We start from the raw sequence: 22,115 nt of genomic DNA on the forward strand, positions 1-22,115 counted from the left end.
TCACAACCTGGACCCTTTCTATCTTTCCAGTATTCTTACACTTTATTTCCCTAACTTCAGAGGAAGTTAGATGGTATAGCACATGGGTGAGGAACCTGCAGCCTTGAGGCCACATGTGGTGTTCTAGGTCCTTGGATGTGGCCTTTTAACTGAGACCAAGTGTTACAGGACAAATCCTTTTATTCAGGGGATTTGTGCTGTGAAGTTTGGATTTAGCCAAAGAGTTGCCCTTGAGGATCTAGGTGGCCACTTGTGGCCTTGAGGCTGTAGGTTTTCTACCCCAGGATAGAGTGTTAGGTCTCCATACCAGAGTTTAAAGATAGTCTTAATACTGACTCTGGGCAAGTCACTTAACCTTTCTTTGCCTCACTTTCCTCAAGTATAAAATAGGGTTAATAATAACATTTGTCTCAGGGTGGCTAGGTGGTGCAGTGAATAGAGCACAAGCCCTGGAATCAGGGGGACCTGAGTTCAAATCCAGCCTCAGACACTTCACACACACACACACACACACACACAGCAACTAGCCATGTGACCTTGGGCAAGTCACTTAACCCCAATATCCCCTCCAAAAAAAAAAAGAAATCATAATGGATATTCCATACAGCACCACTGGGTTCATATTATTCTCATACTTTAGAATTCTTGACCAAACTGAGGTTCATGCTGGTATGAAGGGATATGGCTTTTCTCAGTGAAGGGGCAGGGCATTCCATCCTTTCAACTAGACTCTGAATGAAAATTCTTACCCAGTCTCTACTGCAATGTCCAAATCAATGCATTCCCAGTTTTTCATTCCCTGATGTAGAATCACATTCTCTTCTCACTCTCCCCTTGTACATTATATAATAATATATCAAGAGTTGGAAAGGTTCTTAAAGGTTATTTAGTCTAACCTACTCATTGTACAGATGAGAAAAATTAATCTCAGGAAGGTTCTGACTCACCCAAGACCCCACAGGTAGTAAATGTTAAAAATTGGATTTGAACCTACCAAACTCCAAAGTCTGTGCCCTTGCTCTCTCTACCACACATATATCACCTATCTTCTTCCTGCCCTCACAACTTTCTTCTGGATTTTATCACAATCTTTTCATCAAGAGCTAGTTTGGGTAGACCCATATGTCTAGAGCCTCTCAAGATATGAAGAACTCGAGTTCACTTGGAAGTATTTTCTCCATTCTCTTGGTTCTCTGATGTCCCCTATCCAGGATAATGAAACTGATTCAATATACAGTTCCCAATGACACAGAAGAAAAGTTTATTTAAAGGAGGAAAAACAAAAGAGACCCTTGGATATGCCCATTAGTCCCAAAGATATGTAAATATTAACATTTTGGGGAAAAGGTAATGAATTCTCCTTTGGGCATATTTGAGTTTGTGATGACTAGTAGTTATCCTGTCTGAGGTATACAAAGGCAGTTGTGATGTGGAACTGGAGCTCAGCAGAGATAGCAGAAATATATAGATCTGAGAGTTGTCTGTGTAAAGATAAAAGGAAAGTTCTTCCTTGAAGATGGAGTGAGAAAAAGATCAGCTAGTTACCTTAACCCTTGCAGATCCGAGACCTCCTCTTTCATATAACCTTCTCCCTTTTGGGAAAGTTGTAGCTACTCAGACTGAGTCCTATTCTTCTTCTGCTCCTGTGAAGCACAACCTTCTCCCTCCAGGAAAATGTAAACTTTTAAGTCTCTAATATCTCCCTCCTCTCTACCCTTCCCTTCTCTTTTGTTGAGGACATCTTGAGGCAATAAGAAAAATGAAGTTCCTTTTACTTCTCTTGGTATATTTTGTTTGAAGGATAAGACTAAAATGAGCCCTTCTGGAAGCCACCGTTATAGGCCCAAGGAAGAGGGAAAAAATCATCTATGTTCTTGATCCAGGATATTGACACCTCAACTCAATGACTCATCCTTCCCAGAGGGAAGGGTGGGGTAGCCAGAAGTAAATAGAGAGCAGAATACCTAAATCCTAGGCAATGACACTATCTAGGGAGCTTCTTCACCAGGCAAAGAGTATGAATCAACAGCACAGGGACTCTGACTTGAAGGGGACCACTGTGGAGTGTCTCTAATTAGCACTGCCAATTTTCTCTTTCAAAAAAACTGGAAAATTTCACTCAGGTCTTCAGCAAATACCCCCTTGTTTTTGTTTCATGGTTAAAAAATTAGAGTTTTCTCAATTTAGATGCTAATGGCCACCTTTCTTAGCCATGTCCTTGATTTTAGCCCTTCCTAGTATCTTCTTTCCCTCCCGCTCTGCCTCAGAGCTGTAAGGCTTGTAGTACAGGATTAGAGGGTCCATTAGACAGATAGGATTTTCTTATCTTAGCCCTCGCTACCCCAACTCACTTATTTGAAATATAGTTTAGTAGGGATGGTGTGAAGTAGAAAGTGGACAGGACTAAGTACTAGACAGCATTATGTAGGTCAGGAGGCCCAGTGAGAGAAGAATAACAAACCATAGTCTCAGTCTCCCTCTGCCACAGGAAACTCAAGAGGAAAGTGTTGGACCTAAGAGTCAGGAGATAAAGGTCTAAAACCTATTTCATCCTTATTCAAGACTCAACATAAGTGCTACTTTTTGCAAAAGACCCTTTTCAGTGACACCCTCTGTCCCCATTTTGAAATGTCTTCCCTCTGAGATTACCTTCCACCAGCTATGTATACATTATGTATGTGTTATTGATGTTCAGTCATTTCAGTTATGTCTAACTCTTCCTGGTCCTATTTGGAGTTTTCTTGATAAAGATACTAGAGAGGTTTGCCATTTCTTTCTCCAACTTATTTTACAAATGAGGAAAATGAGGCAACCAGGGTTACGTGACTTGCTCAGGGTCACACAGCTAGTAACTATCTGAGGTCATATTTGAACTCGGGAAAGTGAGTCTTCCTGACTTTAGGCTCTGTACTCTATCACCTGTGCTACCTAGTTGCCTAGGTATGTACCTAGTTACTTCGATGTAGACTCTCCCATTAGAATGAGGCTTCCTTGGGGCAACCAGGTGGCACAATGAGTAAGAGCACTGGCCCCAGCGTCGGGAGACCTGGGATTGGTTCCGGCCTCAGATACTCAGCACTCACACAAAAATAACTGGCTGTGTAACCTTGAGCAAGTTACGTAACCCTGATTGCTTAAAAAAAAAAGAGAATGAGGCTTCCTTCAGGGCAGGGACTGTCATTTACCTTTCTTTATATCCCCAGTGCCTGGCATGTAGAACATATTGAATAAATGCTTGTTAACTGACTGACTGTAAATGAATCCTGACTTCTCAGAGCCTCAGTTTCCTTATCTGTAAAATAATTTGAGGGATCTGTGATTTCACTGATATAAGTACTTCCTTTAAGGATGTATACTGAAACCTATCCAAGTGTGTTCATCTTGTGAGAATCTAATCCAGGTTTGTAGCAGCAAGCACCCCAGCGTCCCCAGGGTGGCTGCCAACACAGGTTCTTAGATCTGCTTTTCTAAAGGAAAGCACCCCAAACTTCAGAGAATACAAACAAGTTACAAGCAGACAGAGAAACAGATCAGCAGACAGGCTTCCAACTGTCTGACCATTACATCCATACCTAGTCAATTACCAGAGAGGGAAGCACCAACATCTGAGTTTTCAAAGCTGGGGGGCTCAATGGCTGCCCAGAGTCTCATCTGGTCAAATCACATAACTCTCCTCAAAGTGAGCCCCAGAACAAAACCTCATATCAGGGTATATATAGCCTTCTCCTGTGTCAGAGAATGTCACAACCCTCTTGACCCACTGCCCAATCACAAAGTATCAAGGTGTGGGCATTCCTGAAAAACAAGCCTCCTGCCACAGGCTCCAGGTGACCACATTCAGCCTATTAGGGGGCAGAATATGTTTTCAAATCAAGGAAGGTTCTCAGAGTCACTTAAGCCCATCAAAGGGCCTAGGGGCAGGGAAGATCTTAGATTCCCATTTTCATAACAAGGTTCTCCCATAAAGCTTTAGGAGATGAAAGAGTAGGGTATACCTTACATACAAGAGAGAAAGTGGTCCGCCTCCAGATCTCTTGGCATTGAATAATAAAAGTTATACCATCTACTTTGGAGTTGTGAAAAAAGTACTAGATAAATGGGAATTATGATTTCTAAAGTCATTTCACCTATAAGACCATTCATTGGCTTAGACCTGGAGAACAGCATTATAATAGTAATATTTAATTCATTTAATTTAGTAAAATAGAAATATTTCCTTTAAAAATTATCCTGAGTAGCCCTAATAGGATACTTCTCTCTTTTAAGGATGCTGCTGCTGCTGCTGATGATGATGATGAAGATGAAGAAGACTATAGCATAGGCAAAGAGGATAGTGAGTTGGTTTCAAGAAAAAAAATCATGCATTTGACTCATACTAGCTGGATCACTCTGGGCAAGTCATTTAACCTATTGGCGCCCCAGGCAATTCTGTAAAACAATTACAAAAGACTTGCCAATCTGCATCCTATCTAAAAAATTTCAATAGTGGGAATTATCTATACTTTTGAAATCACAAGTCCAACCAAGAGGAAATATAGACCCTCTATTCAGGAAAATGTAAGAATTGTCCAAGATCAGCTCTGTAATATATATGATAAATAGACATGGAACACACACCAAATATTTTTATGACCATTTAGCTGAAGAATACTTGAGTTCAGTATTTCTTCCAGGTTACTCAGTATCAACAGGAAAAATAAAAATCCTAATAAAGAAGTGGCAAACCTAGAATGTTGCTAGAAGTTATTAAGACTATGGTAATTTCTGGACTACATAAAGTAAGCAAGTGAATAGGAGAAGCACTATATGAATGGTACAGATATATTAGACACTCTGAGATGATGATTTATAATATTGCTCCCAGAACTGCCAATGGATGTTGGAGAAAGTCATGGAATCAAGCTAATTTCACCCACTACCATCTGTGATGACTAACTTCAGCTGGTTTTCTTAACTGCTGTCTTGAGTTATAGATCTAGCACTAGAAGGGACCTTAAAGGTTATCTAGTCAAAATTCATTATTTTACAGAGGAGGAACTTGAAACTCAAAAAAGTTAAGAGATTTTCCCAGGGTCACACAAATAGTAAATGGCAGAGCTGAGATTCAAACTCAGGTCCAGTGGCCTCCTTTTACTTCACCAAGCCAGTTGCCATGCTTGGTGATGTTTTATGAATTTCTCTATCATTCTCTACCAAGACCATTCCCCATAGAAACCTTTTCCTGCCACCTCAAGTCCAATGGGAGACAGAGAGAGAGAGAGACAGAGAATGAACTTAATCTTCTAATTCCACAAATAACATTTAGGTTATTTAACAGAAGCTCTTTTCCAACTCCCTCTACTAATTCTTGAGACTTCTTAGTGTCACTACCTCCAATCCCAGAGGAAAGATTATTTCTATTATTCCATGAGGCCAATTCCATGCCCTTGACCCTGCCTCCTCTGCTTCCTTTAGTACTTTGCTATAAAAGACCTGTCCTCTCCCATGTGTCTTAGTCTCTCCTCCTCTACTGAAATTCTTCCTATCTATTTACAAACATGCTCAAGTTTCTTGAGTCCTAAAAAAAGTCCTCTCAAGTCCTATCCAATTAACATCCTACCTCTCTCCTCTCCTTCATGGTCAAACTTTTGGGAAAAGGAGTCTGCACCCAATGCTTTGCTTCCTCACTGCCCACTTTATCCTCATCCTCTTACAATCTCCTTTATTTGCTCATTACTCTACTGAAATTGAGCTATAGAAGATCTCTATCAACCCTGTAATTACCAAACCTCATGGCACCTCTTGAGTCCTCATTAATCTATTGCATATGACTATTAATAATCCTTTCCTTCTGATTTATCTCCCCTAACCTGACTTCAGAGATAACACATCTTCCTAGTTCTCCTTCTATATCTCTAACTATTCTCTGCCTCCTTTACTGGCTCCTGTTCCCCATGGTTCTGTCTTTAGCTCCTTTCCCTTCCCTTAGCTTCTCCCTTTATACTCTCTTGGCAATCTAATTTTCTCCTAGTGACTTCAATTATTATCTCTGGTCAGATGACCTCTAAATCTTTATTTCAAGTTCTGAGTTCCTTCCCTGCCAAAATCTGACCCACATGTCAAACTGTGTATAGGACACCTCAGACTGGATGTCTAGCTGACGCTTTAAACTCAATATAGAAACAGAATCTACAATCATAAATAGCCTTAGAGATCTCTTCCATGTCCCAAACTAAAATTATCTTTTCCACAAAACCTGTTCTTCCTTCAGACTTCACTATTTCTACCTATGGCATTACCATTTCTCTAGTTGCCCATGTATAAAACCTTAATATTATATTTAACTACTCCCCCTTCTTTTATTTCCAATCAATTACCAAATCCTTTCAGTTCTATCTCTGAAGTATTTTAATATAATATAGAACCGTAGACTTAGGGCATTTGAGGTGATCCAATTCAATCACTTCATCTTTTAGATAAGAAAAATTAACATTTAAGCCCACTTAAGTAGATTTAAATGACTTGCCCAAAGTCATACAGGTAGTAAGTAGCAAAGCAGAGATTTAAACCTAAGTCTTCTGACTTAAAATCCAGCTCTTAGCCTGCACCATTCTATCTTTTATTCCTCTCTATTCTTCTGTTCCTTCCTTTCTATTTCTATTGCTTAATGTACAGGACTTCATTACCACCTTCATGGACTGTTCCAAGAGCATCCTAATAGGTGGCTCAATACCTATATTCTTTTTGTTTTGTGAGGCAATGGGTTTTAAGTGACTTGCCCAGGGCCACACAGCTAATAAGAGTCAAGTCTGAGGCCAGATTTGAATTCAGATCCTACTCGACTCCAGGGCCAGTGTTCTATCCACTGTGCCACCTAGTTGCCCCCTCCCCAGTACTTTTATTCTAACCCCTACAATCCATCACTCACATTACTGTAAAAATAATCCTCTATAAAATCCTCTATAAGCATCTATTTGGTCATGTTAGTCCTCAAGTTAGCATTTACTAAGTTCCTGTTATGTATAAAGTGCTATGTTAGGGGCTGGGTATACAAAGACAAAATGAAACATTTCCTGTTCTTTACTAATCCTCTGCTTATAATCTTTTTAATAGTTCCCTACTGGTTACTGAATAAAGTTCAAACTCCTTAGCAAAGCATTCAAGTTCCCCTACAATTTGGTGCCACCCTTCCTTTCTCATCTTACTTCATTTTAAATACTTCCACATGGTCTTCATTTTAGCCAAACTGGACTACTGGTCATACCCCATCTAGGCTTTATGCTTTAAAGCTTCAGAGCCTTTGTTCTTTAAACTTAGGATATCCTTTCTTCCATTTCCTTCCATAACCTGTTGACTTCCTTACTATTCTTTAAAGTCCAACTCAAATGCCACCTCTTCCATGAAGCCTTTCTTGATTTCCACCATCAACATTGAAATGAACTCTCGCAGTACAGTACCTACAGTTTTACTTATACATCTATATCTATCACATCATTGTGATTTGCACATGGCACCTCCTGTGGATACTCCCCAACTCCCACTCATGGGTTTGCAAGTTGAATTTTCAGGAAGATGATTCAGGTCCTAGGATTAACTCTGTGGAACTCTACTCATGAACTTCTACAAACATGCTTCCCATTAACAATCCACCAGTACACTCTATTTTGTCTTATCAAAGACCTCTACTAAGATAACATAGGAAAAACAGAAGCTAGAAAAGATTTCCCTTAAACCTGGAACATATTCTCCCATAGATGCACAAAAAGTATTTATGGGAAGAGTGGTCTGCAAACTTTGAGTATGATGATAATGAGGCACAGTTGTAGGACACATGTATGACCAAGCCAACTCACAACTTCTGGATGTGTAGCACCGAGAAGCCTTTTTGTAACTTCCTCACACAGTTCTTCTTGTGTGAAACACCACTGATGGATGTGTTGCTTAGCTGGATTTCCAAGGCCTGCTCCTTCCACAACTCTTCCCATAGCTAGCTCTCTCTTGAGTCCATAGCTGACTCTTTTCTTTGAAACCGAGAGTTCTGTTCCTCAAAACTTCTTCCTCCCATAAGCAACTGCTTTTCTGTGTTCATATCTGTCTGGACTGTGTCTCTGCTTCTTCAATTCCTCAACAAGTTGTTGTTCAGGATGGTTCCTTTTAGGCACGTAGCTGCTAGATGCTACAGCCAATGGGAGGAGGGAGGAGAGAGAGAGATACTTCTCTCCCCCACCTCTGCCCCACTCCACATCCTCCACAAAGAACTCGGAACTTATACTCCCTCAAATCGCAAGGGTTTGGCCATATAAAACCCCATGGGCATAGTTAGTTTGTGTGCTGAGCCAATCTCCTTGCTCTCTGCTGACTCAGAATGATTCTCATACATTATAAAAGGATCTCAGCTGTGGCTGCAGTTTTATAGTTAAACACCTTGTTCCCAACATTCAAATCTCGTGATTTGTGATGAAATCCTGTGACTACCTCAACTGAGGGCATCACATCTCCCTTCCCATACACACACACACACACACACACACACACACACACACATATCCTGCTACCAGAGCAAAATAGCAACAACAACCACAAAAACTAGGAAAATGCCATGAGTGCAGGGGCCACATTCTCCTTTAAACAATGGGATGTTTTCCCCATTGTCTAACATAATGTTCTGTATGTACAGTAGGCACTTAAAGTCTGCTGAATTGAACTGAATTGAATTTTCAGTTCTGCATTTGATCTTATCCATTCTTTCTTTTATCCAAATTAAGCACCTGTACAACATTGTGCTGAGTGGAGAGAGTAAATACAAGAGGCAATTTGGTATAATGGATAGAACGGCCAGCTATTACTGTGTATCCATAGGTGTTTAATTTTCTGACTTTAAATTTCCCCTCTGTTAAGATGGAGATAATACCTGAGCAACTTACTTCCTAGGTTGTTGTGAAAAACACTTTGTAAACCTTAAAGAATTATGCATATGTAAATCATTACTATGTGTATGAATAGAGCTGGAGCACCAATAATCTGACTTAGTGAGGGAAAAGGGAAGGTTGAGAAAGCTAACTTAGAAAAGCAAAGGTTCTGACCTATAGCATTTTCTTCACGGAAACTTATGCCCAACCTAAACTTTCCATTCCATAAATAAAAGTCTGTAATTAGGGGAACTACACCAGGTTCTCTACCAGGTTCTCCACTTATGCTGCCAAAAAAGAATTTTCCTTTTCATCTGTAACAGAACCCTTACATATGTGTGTTAGAACCCATGTGGGCATCATAGGGGTGGAAGTATAGAGATGGAAGGCGGAGGCAGGAAATGAGTTAATGGACTTGGAGTGTCATTTGGCCAGGGCCTATTCTCCAAGTCCAAACCTATGAGCACCTCTGGATGAGAGCAGCTGACTAGGTCTTGGTTGCATTGCTGGTCACACCCTGCTGTAGCACATCCTCCCCCTGAATTATAGTCATAGTGAAAGTTGACAATTAAAAGAGCAGCTGATGAGCTGAGCTTTGTCCAAAGTATCTAAGTGTGAGATTTCACTAAGGTTTCCAAATAGCAGAGCCATTTAAGATTCTTCAAAGAATTTGTGCTACATTTATCATACTTATTGTTTGTGAAGACATGTTTTAATAAATTTAGATGGGAGGGTATTTTGTTCATTTGCTTTTTTTTCCTTTCTGTGGCTCAGTAACTGCTAAGAAAATAAAACCTGCCCCTACCCAGAAACTCAGAATCAATATTCCAGGTTCTATCATTGGAAAGAATAACAAAAACAAAGACCAGCATAATTGGCATTTACCACAGAGTACTCACACATGCACGTACACACGCACACGTGCGCACACACACACATACACACACACACATGCATGGAAATTCCTAAAGGAATTTGGACCTAGTCATTCAGGGATCAGGCTGGGACCAGATTCTGACATATGGATTTACTTTTACTGGAGGTTTCCAAATATTCAAGTTTAAAGCAGACCTCAGTGCAATTTTTTCATGTTTCTTCTCCCCACAGCTTTTAATAAAACAGAGCAAAAGTCAAGCATGATTTCAAAAGAACAAAAGAAGAGAATATTCATAGATCATGTAACTATTAAATGGATAAAGCAAGGATAGATTATGTGACAGACTCTATATACCAGACTATTTGAAGACTTCCCACTCTGGCCAAAAAAAAAAAAAAAAAAAAAAAAAAGAAAAGCTCCAGCAAACATAATTTAGGAGGGCTTTAAAGAAGCAGTATACTGGGTAAATGTCCAATCAATTTATCCCAGATTTTCTTGAATGGGTTAGTTTGGTCTGGCAACCCTATACTACAAACAAACATAAAATATATCACTCAAAATGACTTAGGTAAAAATTATACATACCTAACACTTCTTTTCCAGACGAAAAGGAAAATGATTCCATGTTACTTGTTATGTTTCTACTTAGGCTATCAACAATTGCCTTTGAAATATAATCAATTACTAAATAAAACAATGAGAACTTAGAAACTTGTAGTTCTTCCAGGACCAAGAATCAGTCAGATAAATAAAAATCCCAAAACCTCGTATAAAATCTGATGGAAGAAATATAACTCATATGCAATTAACCTCAATTCAAAACAATATACCATGTTGAAATGCACATGAGTAAGGCTAAAATGTAGATAAAATAATGACTAACAGACAACACTGAAGACAAAAATTGAAAAGGCTCCATTTCCTTAAAATAAGTGAGTTGAATTTTCAAAATAGACAGTCTATTCAAATTCCTTTATAGTTTCCTTCATGCATTTTTAAAATATAATGTTGATATTGAAGTTTCCTATGAAATTTTCATTAAAAATTATCGACTGACATTTATGTAATGCTTTGTAGATATTCTTCTTTGATCCTCTTTGAAGTAAGTCATAGTGTTGTAGACTTTGGGATAAAAAGGACCTTAGAATTGACCTAATACAGCCCCCTCAGTTTATGGATGAGAAACTCAGAGGTGAAATTACTTGCCCAAGGTCTTACAGACTGTAACAAAGTCAAGATTTACCCCCAGTTCCTCTGACTCTGAGCCAAATATCTTTTCCACTGAACCATGTTTCAGATACTTTTGTCCCCCATTTTATAAAAGAAATTGAGACTCCAAAATATTATATGATGCTCATAGTCATATAACTAATAAATGGCAGAATGCTGACTTGAACATTGGTTCTCTGACTACAAATCCAATTCTCTTTCAACTAAACTACTCTAATCTTGTTTATGAGAATAAGCAGAACATTTAATGTTTTCAATATACTGTTCCAAGCAAGTTCAACATTGTGAATCGTTGTTAGTAAATAATTCATTAAATAGCTTTCCATGGTTGTTGCTCAGTTGTTCAGTTGTGTCCGATTCTTTGAGACCCCATAGACCCCATGGACCATAGCATGCCAGACCCTTTCTGTCCTCCACTATCTGTTGAAGTCTGTCCAAGCTTATGCTTATTTGTTTCCATGACATTATCTGTCTCTTTCATCCTCTGTTGTCCCCTTCTCCCTTTGCCTTCAATCTTTCCCAACATCAAGGACTTTTCTAATGTGTCCCATCTTCTCATTATGTGGTCAAAAGTATTTAAGTTTCAACTTCAGGATTTGAAAATAGCCCGACAATTTCTTTAAGTATTGACTGATTTGATCTTCTTGCTGTTCAAGAGACTTGAACAAAGTCTTTGTTTGATATCCTTTGATCCAGCAATACCATTACTAGGTCTGTATCCCAAAGAGATAAAAAAGGGGGGGGGGAGAAGGGCCCATTTGTACAAGGGTATTTGTGGCAGCTCTTTTTGTGATGGGTAAGAATTGTAGTTGAGGGGTGGTCTATCATTTGGGGAATGGCTGAACAAGTTATGGTATATGATTGTAATGGAATATTATTATGTTACAGAAATGATGAACAGGATGATTTCAGAAAAACCTGGAAAGACTTAAATGAACTGATGCAGAGTTAAGTAAGCAGAACCAGGAGAACATTGTACACAGTAACAGCAATCTAGTACAATGAACAATTGTGAATGACTTAGCTATATTCAGCAATCCCAGATAATCCCAAAGGATTCAAGATGAAAAATGATATCTGCCTCCAAAGAAAGAACTGATGGAGTCTAAAAACAGACAAAAGCACGCTATTTTTCACTTTCTTCTTCCACAAAATGACAAATATGGAAATATGTTTTAAATAATTACATATGTATAACCAGATTGATTACTATCTCAGGGAGGGAAGGAAGAAGAAAGAGAGAATGCAGAACTCAAAATTTTAAATTAATGTTAAAAATTGTTTTGCATATAATTGAGGGAAAATAAAATATTAAATTTTTTGGAGGGCAGTTAGGGTTAACTGACTTGCCCAAAGTCACATGGCTAATAAGTGTGTCCAGCGTCTGAGGTTGCATTTGAATGCACATCCTCTTGACTCCAGGGCTAGTGTTCTATTCACTGCGCCACCTAGCTGCCCCATAAAATATTATTTTTTAAAAACAAATTTTCTCCAGCCCCACAATTTGCAAGTGTCATTTCTATGATGTCCAACTTTCCTTATAGTCCAACTCTCACAGCCATACATTGCTACTGGAAAAACCATAGCTTTGACCATATGGACCTTTGTCAGCAAGAGGGTGTCTCTGCCTTTTAGTATACTTTCTAGATTTATTATAGCTTTCCTTCCAAGGAGCAAGTTTTCTTTTAATTTTGTGACTGCAGTCACCAAGTGCAGTGATCTATGAGCCCAGGGATATAAAATTTGACACTGCTTCCATTTCTTCTCCTTCTGTTTACCAGGGAAGGATGACACCAGTTGTCAAGATATTCATTTTTTTAGGTTAAACTTCATACCAGATTTTATATTCTCTTCTTTTACCCTTATCAAGAGGCTTCTTAATTCTTCTTCACTTTCTGCCATTGGAATGGTATCATCTGCATATCTAAAACTGTTGATATTTCTCTTTGCAACCTTAAATCCAGCTTTTGATTCATCCATTATGCATGATGTGCTATGCATACAAGTTAAATAAATAAGGTGACAATATATAGCATTATCATATTCCTTTTCCAAACTTAAAACAATCAGTTGTTCTATAGGTTGGTTCTAACTGTTGCTTCTTGACCTACGTACAAGTCCTTCAGGAAAAAAATAAGATGATCTTTTACTCCCTTCTCTTTGAGGACTTGCACATTTTGTTGTAGTCCATGTAGTATAGTCAATGAAGTAGAAGTAGATTTTTTTTCTGGAACTCCCTTGCTTTCTCCATAATCCAGAAATTGTTGGCAATTTGGTCTCTAGTTCCTCTGCCTCTTCAAAAATCAGCTTATACTTCTGATTATTCCTGCCTCACATATTACTGAAGCCTAGTTTGCAGAATCTTAAGCATAACTTTGCTGGCATGAGAAATGAGTGCAATTGTTTAATAATTTGAACATTCTTGGTATTGCCCTTCTTAAGTATCAGGATATATACTGATCTTTTCCAATCCAGTGGCTACTATTGAATTTTTCAAATTTGCTGGCATATGGAGTGCAACATTTTAACAGCATCATCTTTTAAGATTTTGAATAGCTCAACTGGAGTTTCATCACTTTCCCTAGATTTATTGTTACCAAGGTTTCCTAAGGCCCACTTGACTTATTATCCAGGATATCTGACTCTAGATCAGTAACCACACCATCTGGCTATCAGTGATATTAAGATCTTTCTTGTTTAGTTCTTTTGTATGTTATTGTCACTTATTCTTAATCTCTTCTTCTTCTTCTAAGTACCTATCATTTTTGTCTTTTATCATGCCCACTTTTTTCATGAAACATTTTCTTGGTATCTCTAATTTTCTTGAAGTGATCTCTTGTCTTTCCCATCGTATTGTTTTCTTCTATTTCTTTGCATTACTTATTTAAGAAAACATTCTCATCTATTGTGTTCTCCAGAATTCTTGTTTCGTTGGGTACATCTTTCCCTTTCTCCCTTCCATTTTGCTTTCCCTATCTCCTCAGTTATTTTTGTAAACTTCATCAGATAGCCATTTTGCTTTCTTACTCTTCTTTCTCTTTGGAATGTTTTTTTTTGTTACTGCCTCCTGTATGATGCTGTGAACCTCTTTCCAATCTATTCATCATTTCCACCTCATATTCATAAAAGATGTTATTTAGGTCATACCTATATGGTCTGAAGGTTTTCCCTGCTTTCTTCAATTTGTCTGAATTTTGCCTGAATTTTGATCTGAACCACAGTTAGCTATGAGTCTTGTTTTAACTGACCATCTAGAGTTTTCTCCACCTTTGACTGCAAAGTATATAATCAATCACTTCCTCATCATGAGCTTACATAGTTCAATGAAACTATGAGCTATGCCATGGAGGGCTACCAAAGATAGTTCATAATGGAGAGTTCTGGCAAAAGGTGAACCACTGGAGAAGGAGATGGCAAACAACTGTTCCAGGAAAACCCCATGGACAGTATTAAAATGATAAAATAGATGACATGGGAAGATGAACCCCTCAGGGCTGAAGATGTTCAATGCACTACTGGAGAAGAGAGGAGGTCAACTACAAGTAGATCCACTATTAATGAAATGGCTAGGCCAAAGCCAAAGGGAAAAAAAAAAGCTCAGCTGTGGATGTATCTGGTGACAAAAGGAAAGTCTCACGCTGGGAAGATTAATATTGGATAAGAAACCTGGAATGTAAGATCTATAAATCAAAGTAAGCTGGATGTTATCAAGCAGGACATGGAAGCATTAAACATCGATATCTTGGGTGTGGGTGAATTTAAATGGATGGGAATGTGTGACTTTATTACATCCAGTACTGTTGGCAATAATCCCTTAGAAGAAATGGAATAGCCCTCATAGTCAATAAAAAGAGTGAGAAAAGTGGCACTGGAGAAAAAATTCTAAAATGATAGAATGATATCTGTTCACATCCAAGGCAAACCATTCAACATCACAGTAATACAAGTCTATGCTCCAACCACTGGAGTTGAGGAGGCCAAAGTTGAGCAGTTCTAAGACCTGCAGCATCTTCTAGAAATAACACCAAAAAAAGATATCACATTTACCATAGGGGATTGGATAGTGAAGTAGAAAATCAAATGATAATTGGAATAACAGACAAGTTTGGCCTTGGAGTACAAAATGAAGCTTGACAGAGACTAATAGAGTTTTGTCAAGATAACTTACTGGTTTCAAAGCAAACACTCTTTTTCAACAACCCTAAAGGTGACTCCACACTTGTACATCATCAGATAGTCAGCATTTCATGGTAGAGAGGTACAATTATAACATTAACAATAACTATCAAAAATACTGACAGACAGACTTCAACACAACCATGGCCAAAGGAAATTGATACGGTTATTGAAGCTTACAGAAGAGCATTGACAGATTACATTAATAACTAGCTGACACATGTTACTGTACTTTCTACTCAAACTTGAACACTCTATCACCCATTAAAGACAACAAATAGGAAACAACGGGGAGGGAAATAGAGAAAATAAAAATTTTATAAATTTTAGATTTCTTTAATTAGCATCTGAAAGCAAAAAGTTAAGCTGATTTGAGAAGTTAATATAGTGCAAAGAATGAAATAAGCAATTCAAGATCAAAGAAAAACTTTACTACAGAGAAATATTTTGTTGTCATTGTTCAGTCATTTCCAACTTCATGACCCCAATACATGTAAAGACAATTTTTAACATTCATTTTTTTTTAATTTGGGTTCCAAATTCTCTCCCTCCTTTCTTCATCACCCCCCACACAGGATGGTAAACCATTTGATATAGATTATACATGTACAATCACACAAAACATATTTCCATATGAGTCATTTTGTGAAAAAAGATACAGACCCAAAGGAAAAAAAAACCAACATGAAAAAAATAAAGTGAAAAATAGTATGTTCCAATCTGCATTCAGACTCTATCAGTTCTTTCTCTAGAGGTAGATAGTATTTTTCATTATGAATCCTTTGGAATTGTCTTAGATCATTGCTAAGAATAGCTAAGTCATTCACCATTGATCATTGTACAATTTTGCTGTTACTGTGTATAATGTTCTCCTGATTCTGCTCATTTAATTTTCCATCAGTTTGTGTAAATCTTTCCAGGTTTTTCTGAAACCATCCAGCTCTTCATTTCTTATAGCATAATAGTATTCCATCACAATTATATACCACAACTTGTTCAGTCATTCCGCAATTGATGGACATACCCTCAATTTCCAATTCTTTGCTGCTACAGAAAGAACTGCTATAAATATTTTTTGTGCAAATAGGTCCTTTTCCCTTTTTAAAATATCTTTGGGATATAGATGTAATAGTAGTATTGCCAGACAGACCAAAAGATATGCACAATTTTATAGCCATTTGGGCATAGTTCCATATCACTCTCCAGAATGCCTGGATCAGTGCACAACTGCACCAACAGTACATTAGCGACCCAATTTTCCCACAACCCCTCAACATTTATCATTTTCCTTTTTCTGTCATATTAGTCAATATGATAGGAGTGAGGTGGTACCTCAGAGTTGTTTTAATTTGCATTTCTTTACAGATTTTTCTTAAGAGAAACTACTTTAAAGAACTCTTCCCCAATTTTATGTTTGAGAAGTTGATTTTTTTAAGCAATTGGGGTTAAGTAACTTGCTCAAGGTTACATGGCCAGGTGTTTCTGGGTGGGTGCCAAGTGTCTGAGCCCGGATTCAATCCCAGGTCATCCCGACTCTTGGGCTGGTGCTCTTACTCGCTGTGCTACCTGGCTGCCCCCGCGAAGTTGATTTTTTTTAAACCAAGCTTAAGACTTTATATTTCTCTGTATTAAATTTCTTTTTATTAGATTCATCCCAACTTTCTAGCCTTTCAGTCATTGTATCATCCATAAATGTGATAATATGGTCTCTATGGTAGCTATTCCTTTCCCCAAGTCATCAATAAAAATGTTAAGCAGCACAGGGCAGAGCATAGCTGCTTGGGATGCTTTCCTAGAGACCTCCATCCAAGTATTAACCATTAATGAATTTTCTATGGGTTTAGCCACTAACATGTGAATCAGGCTGTACTATTGTCTAGTCTACAACTCTCCATCTTTTTCACAAGAATAACACAAGCATTTTTCGCATGCTTTACTAAAGTCTAGGTATACTCTATCTAAAGCACCCCCCCTTATCTAGTCATTTTATTTGAAAAAAAATAAAGAGGGTTTGTCTATCATGATTCACTTTTTAAGAAGTCATACTGGTTCTTTGTTATTTTCACTTTCCCTTCTACATATTCACTCACCCTCCTTTAATAATAGGCTCTAGAATTTTGCCAGGAATAGAAGTCAAACTGAGGGGGGAGAGGAGGAGGAGGAAGAGGAGGAGGAGGAAGAAAGAGGAAGAGAAGGGGGAAGAAGAAGCAGAAGAAGAAGAAAGCACAAGAAGCAGGAGAAGAAGGAAGAAGAAGAAGAAGAAGAAGAAGAAGAAGAAGAAGAAGAAGAAGAAGAAGAAGAAGAAGAAGAAGAAGAAGAAGAAGAAGAAGAAGAAAAAGAAGAAGAAAGAGGAGGAGAAATCAAGCTTAGAGTTTGCCAGCCCTATCATCTTTCCATTTATGAATAATAAGTACAGTATCCATTCCTATATCATTTCTGTCTTTCACCTGGTCATTACATGAGCCCAGTGGCTTAACAGACACATGCACCAGTTCTTTCCATATCCTGAATTGTCTTTCATCTAGACCTGGTGGGTTGTTATTATCAAGGGCAGCTAAATCCTCTTATTATCTTCCTATCTCCCTATGTCTTTGGGGTTTCAGCTCAACTATTAAGTATTTCAGTTCTCTCTTTTCCAGTCCAAAGGTCATTTTCCTTAGCAGAGAAAACAGAAAGAAAATAAGAAATGTTTGTGATAATTCTCCCATCGACCCTGAGCTGTGAATGATCTTATCTCTTCTGTGGGCCTCCTTTTTTCCCCTTGCATAGCTTAAAAAATAAAACAGCCCTTATTTTCCTTAGGTATTCTCTGCAGCCTTAACACATTTAAAGTTTTGGCGCTCCTCTAGGGCACTTGCTTTATAGGAGGGAGTGTGGTTCAATGAAAAATTTGATTCTTTCAGAGTCAGAAGACCAGGGTTCAAATCTTTTCTATTACTGTGTAGCTGTGGACAATTGAGCCTCTCTGAGCCTTACTTTCCTCATTTTTAAAAAGAGGTTTTAACTAGATGACCTTAAATTCTCTTCCAGCTTTAATCCTATGCCATGCTTTTGAATTCATCCTGTTATCTGCCTGTGTTTTCTTTACCTGAGGAAGCAGTTGAACTCAGGGCTTCCTGATTCAATATATAAAAATCTTTCAACTGCACCACCTAACTGCTCCTGTCTTCTCTTCTCCCAGTACCAAGGAACCAAAAGAAGGGGATGGTAGCTGACAGTATAATGATAAATCTCCATACTTTAAGAATCCATGATTTTGTCTATATGGCACTCCCCCTATTGGCTTAGAGTACAAGCCCTCGTCGATTCACACTTCTTCAAGAGTTGCTATAATTGAAATACTTACTTCCCTGCAACCAAGTGAATGGTAAGCTCCTGTGAATTCAGCCAGACTGGTCCCTGGAGACCAGACCGTAGACACATAGGCCATCTATCATAAGTCCTATACTTGAAGCCTGTCCAGTTTGATAGGACTTGACAGAGCCTGTACTATTGTTGGGAAAATCTCAAAAATCCAGAGCGTCTAGAGGCCATTCTGAGTAGTACTAGTGGAGGTAGCTAGGAGACAAAGGGGATAGAGCACTGGACCAGTAGTTAGGAAGATGTGAATTCAAATCAAGTCTCAGATATTTACTTAGCTGTCTACTCCCTTAACCTCTGTTTGCTTCAGTTTCGTCATCTGTACAATGAAAATAATAATAGCACCTACCTTCCAGGGTTATTGTGAAGATCAAATGAGATAATATTTTGTAAAGTACTTAGCATAATATCTGCACATAGTGGGTCCTATATAAATTTTAGCCAGTTTCATTAATGAACAATTACTAACACTATTAAAGTCTAATGATGATGATATCAGTATTTCATTATTTATAATCTTTCAGACATGGATAAGGCTGCAGCTTAGCTTTGTGTTTCCCTACTCAATAAGCAAATTAATTTTATATAAAAAGTTACACTGGTAAACAGACATTCTTCAACCATTTAAGAAGCAATAATTTATAAAGACAATTAATTTGCTTATTATCCATCATTCACCAAAACAGGCCTCTCAGGACTTCTTTTTGGCAAGCTTCTATCTGTAAAACTTAGGTGAGCTATTGTATGCAGTTGAAAAAGTGTGTCTCATTAAAAATGGACTAGTATCCATATTGTTGATGCCCCCAACTCTTTCTTGATCCCTCTAACTCTTCTAAATTCCAGTGTCTTCCCATCAGTGCCTTTAACCTGTGTATAGCTTACTCTGTATATATTTGCTTGCATATTGTTCCCCCTCCATTAGATTGTAAGCTCCATGAGGAGACAGACTGTCTTTTACCTCTTTTTGTATCCCTAGCACTTAGCATAATGACTGGCATATCATAGGTACTTAATAAATATTGATTGATCGACTGATTGATCAAAAGATCTTCATTGGCTCCCTATGACTTCTAAGATAAATAAGAAACTTCTCAATCTTTAAGGCACTCTCCAATCTACACCCAACCAACTGTTCAGCTTTATTTTAGATTATTTCCTGTTAAACTCTTTGATCCAGTGACTCTGTAACACTGGGGACTCCCCAAACTCAATATGCCATGTTTCATCCCTGTGCTTCTGTACAAGGTGTTCCCCAGGCCTGGAAGGCACTCCCTCTTCATCTTCATTACTTAAAATCTTTATCTTCCTTCAGTGCTTCTAGCTCCATTCACCTCTTTTTTGAAGTTTTTTCTATTGTTGGTGCTCTCTCCCATCTCAAATCACCTTGTATTTACTTACTTGTGTACACGTTACATCCTCCCAGTGGGCTGTATGAGGTGTTCAAGGAGGACTAGCGCTTCTGGTGTGAGGGCTTGCCAAGCCGTTTCAGGGCTGCTCATTCACCTTTGGTGTCCACTTTTCAACCAACTCTCATCCAAGAAGCTGAAGCATGCACAGGGGCCACACCCTAATAAAACCATCTTGGCAGACTGACTGAAGCAGGTTGAGTTCTCATTTGATCTTCACAATAACCCTGGAAGGTAGACACTGTTATTATTTCCATTGTACAGATGAGGAAACTGAATCTACAGGCCTCAAGCCTATAGGTCAGTTGACGGATGTTTACTCCAAGCATATGAAGTCTTGTCCTGGTGGAATAGGCAGATGAGAACAATTTGTTCTAACAGCCATGAAGGTAGCTGAAGTAGACCCTATGGAGTTTGGAGCTTGATCAGATATCCAGGAAGCCAAGGTCATCACTGCATCCTGAGCCATCACCAATCATCTTGATTTTTGTCTTGCCACTAAACTTTGATGACTCTGTAAGAGAGAATGAGGTTTAATGACTTTGTGCAACTCTGCCTCACTTAAGCCAAGAGTAAAGACATCAATCCATGATGTCATTCATTCTCTTCAAACATGAAGAATGCAGAACAATATGATCCTGGTAGAATGAAAGCACCCTGAGGGCTGGGAGTTTTTCATTTTTGTCTTTATTTCCCCAGTGCCTAGCACATAGTAAGTATTTAGTAAATGTCCATTGAATTGAAATGGGAAGGACTTAGGCATTGGCTATGTCCAAATGACATTAATAACTAGATTCCGACTATAGAATTCAGTCTGTCTAGCTTATAACAACTCTTTGACCCACAAAACCACACAGCTGGGTTCTAGAAGCAAACAGAGCCACCGTTCTTGGGACATTAATTCATTTCATGAATAGGGACCAACTACACCGCTGCTCTTCGTTCATTATGGTCATTAAAGCACAGCCATGGTATCATTCACTCTCACATCATCTGAATTTGAGGGGAAAAGGAAATCAAATTACCCAGGGAAAATATGTTAATCTTTTTTCCACTTGGTTCTGGCTGCATACATCTAGCTGTATTTATAAACTCAGAATGGAGATTCTATGCTGTGTCAGTTAAAGGACAGTCATCAAGTTATGACTAGGTCAAAGAGTTGTTCATATATGGAGACTTCCTCAGTTATAGCTGCTAACATCATTAGGGAAGATGTGTTCATTCCTGGGCAAGTGAAGGGCAGAAGGGAGTGGAGGTGAGAGAAAGGAAGGCTATTCATGATAGTTGCTTGTTCTGTGTCTATTATCAATTAATGGAAACAACAAATATTAGCTGTAGGGAGGGGCCTTAGAATCCAACCCTCTCATTTTACAGATGAGGAATCTGAAACCTTGAGAGGTTAAATGACTTGCCTAGAGTTAACAGAGCAATGGCAGAGCTGGAACAATACTGATTCCCAGGATTGCATACTTTGTACTACAGTCGGCTACCTTTTCTTATAACCCTTGTTAACTGCACAAAATGGGTTGTTCCAGGTGACTCCAGACACTGCAGAAGAGAAAATACAAAACGTGAAAGCATCTTTACACCCCAGGATGGAGCTTATTATTTGCCACAATAAAGGCAAAATTGGAAAAGCCAAGTTTCTATCTTGGATCCTGCTCCCTGTCATCCACCTTATGAGGGGTTCTTAGTGTTGGAGTCAGGCTTTCATCTCCACTCCCTGCTTATCTGAACTTTTCCTCTCAAGGGAAAAAATTTCCCTCCAAGGAAATGGATTAGAATGTTCAATCAATCAACAAAAAACTAATTAAGCACTAAGTATGTGCCAGGCATTTCAGGTGCTGGGATACAAATACAATGAATGAAACAATCTCTATTCCCAAGGAGTTTATACTCTAATGGAAAAGAACAATAAGCACATATTTAAGCATGTATAGAATAGATATAATAAATATATCTATAAAAACATGTATGTAAAGCATGTTAATATGTCAAATGAGAAATATAAAAATTATATACAAGTTGTTCATTATAAGATCACTTAGGAGGAAGGGTACTCCTAGTTGTGGGGATCAGGAAAAGTTTATAAATAAGGTGGTGATTAACTTGTATCTTGAGAGGGATCCTATGAGGTGGAGGTGAGAAGGGAGTACATTCCAGGCACAGGGGTCAACC

General features: G+C 38.3%; 1 protein-coding gene across 2 annotated transcripts in view; it reads right to left on the reverse strand.

Moving 5' to 3' along the window:
• SNRNP48 (small nuclear ribonucleoprotein U11/U12 subunit 48) overlaps nucleotides 1-22,115 on the reverse strand; it is a 185,959-nt gene that overhangs the window by 11,429 nt on the left and 152,415 nt on the right. For both annotated transcript variants that reach the window (XR_011171418.1, XR_011171417.1), the window contains one exon: nucleotides 19,930-20,451. The gene's annotated coding sequence lies outside the window, so the exon portion shown is untranslated. The remainder of the gene's footprint in view (nucleotides 1-19,929; nucleotides 20,452-22,115) is intronic.

The sequence above is a fragment of the Petaurus breviceps genome, unplaced genomic scaffold (genome assembly GCF_028583685.1).
Source record: "Petaurus breviceps papuanus isolate PSGF00001 unplaced genomic scaffold, PetGlider_PUasm1.0 582, whole genome shotgun sequence".
Taxonomy (NCBI): domain Eukaryota; kingdom Metazoa; phylum Chordata; class Mammalia; order Diprotodontia; family Petauridae; genus Petaurus; species Petaurus breviceps.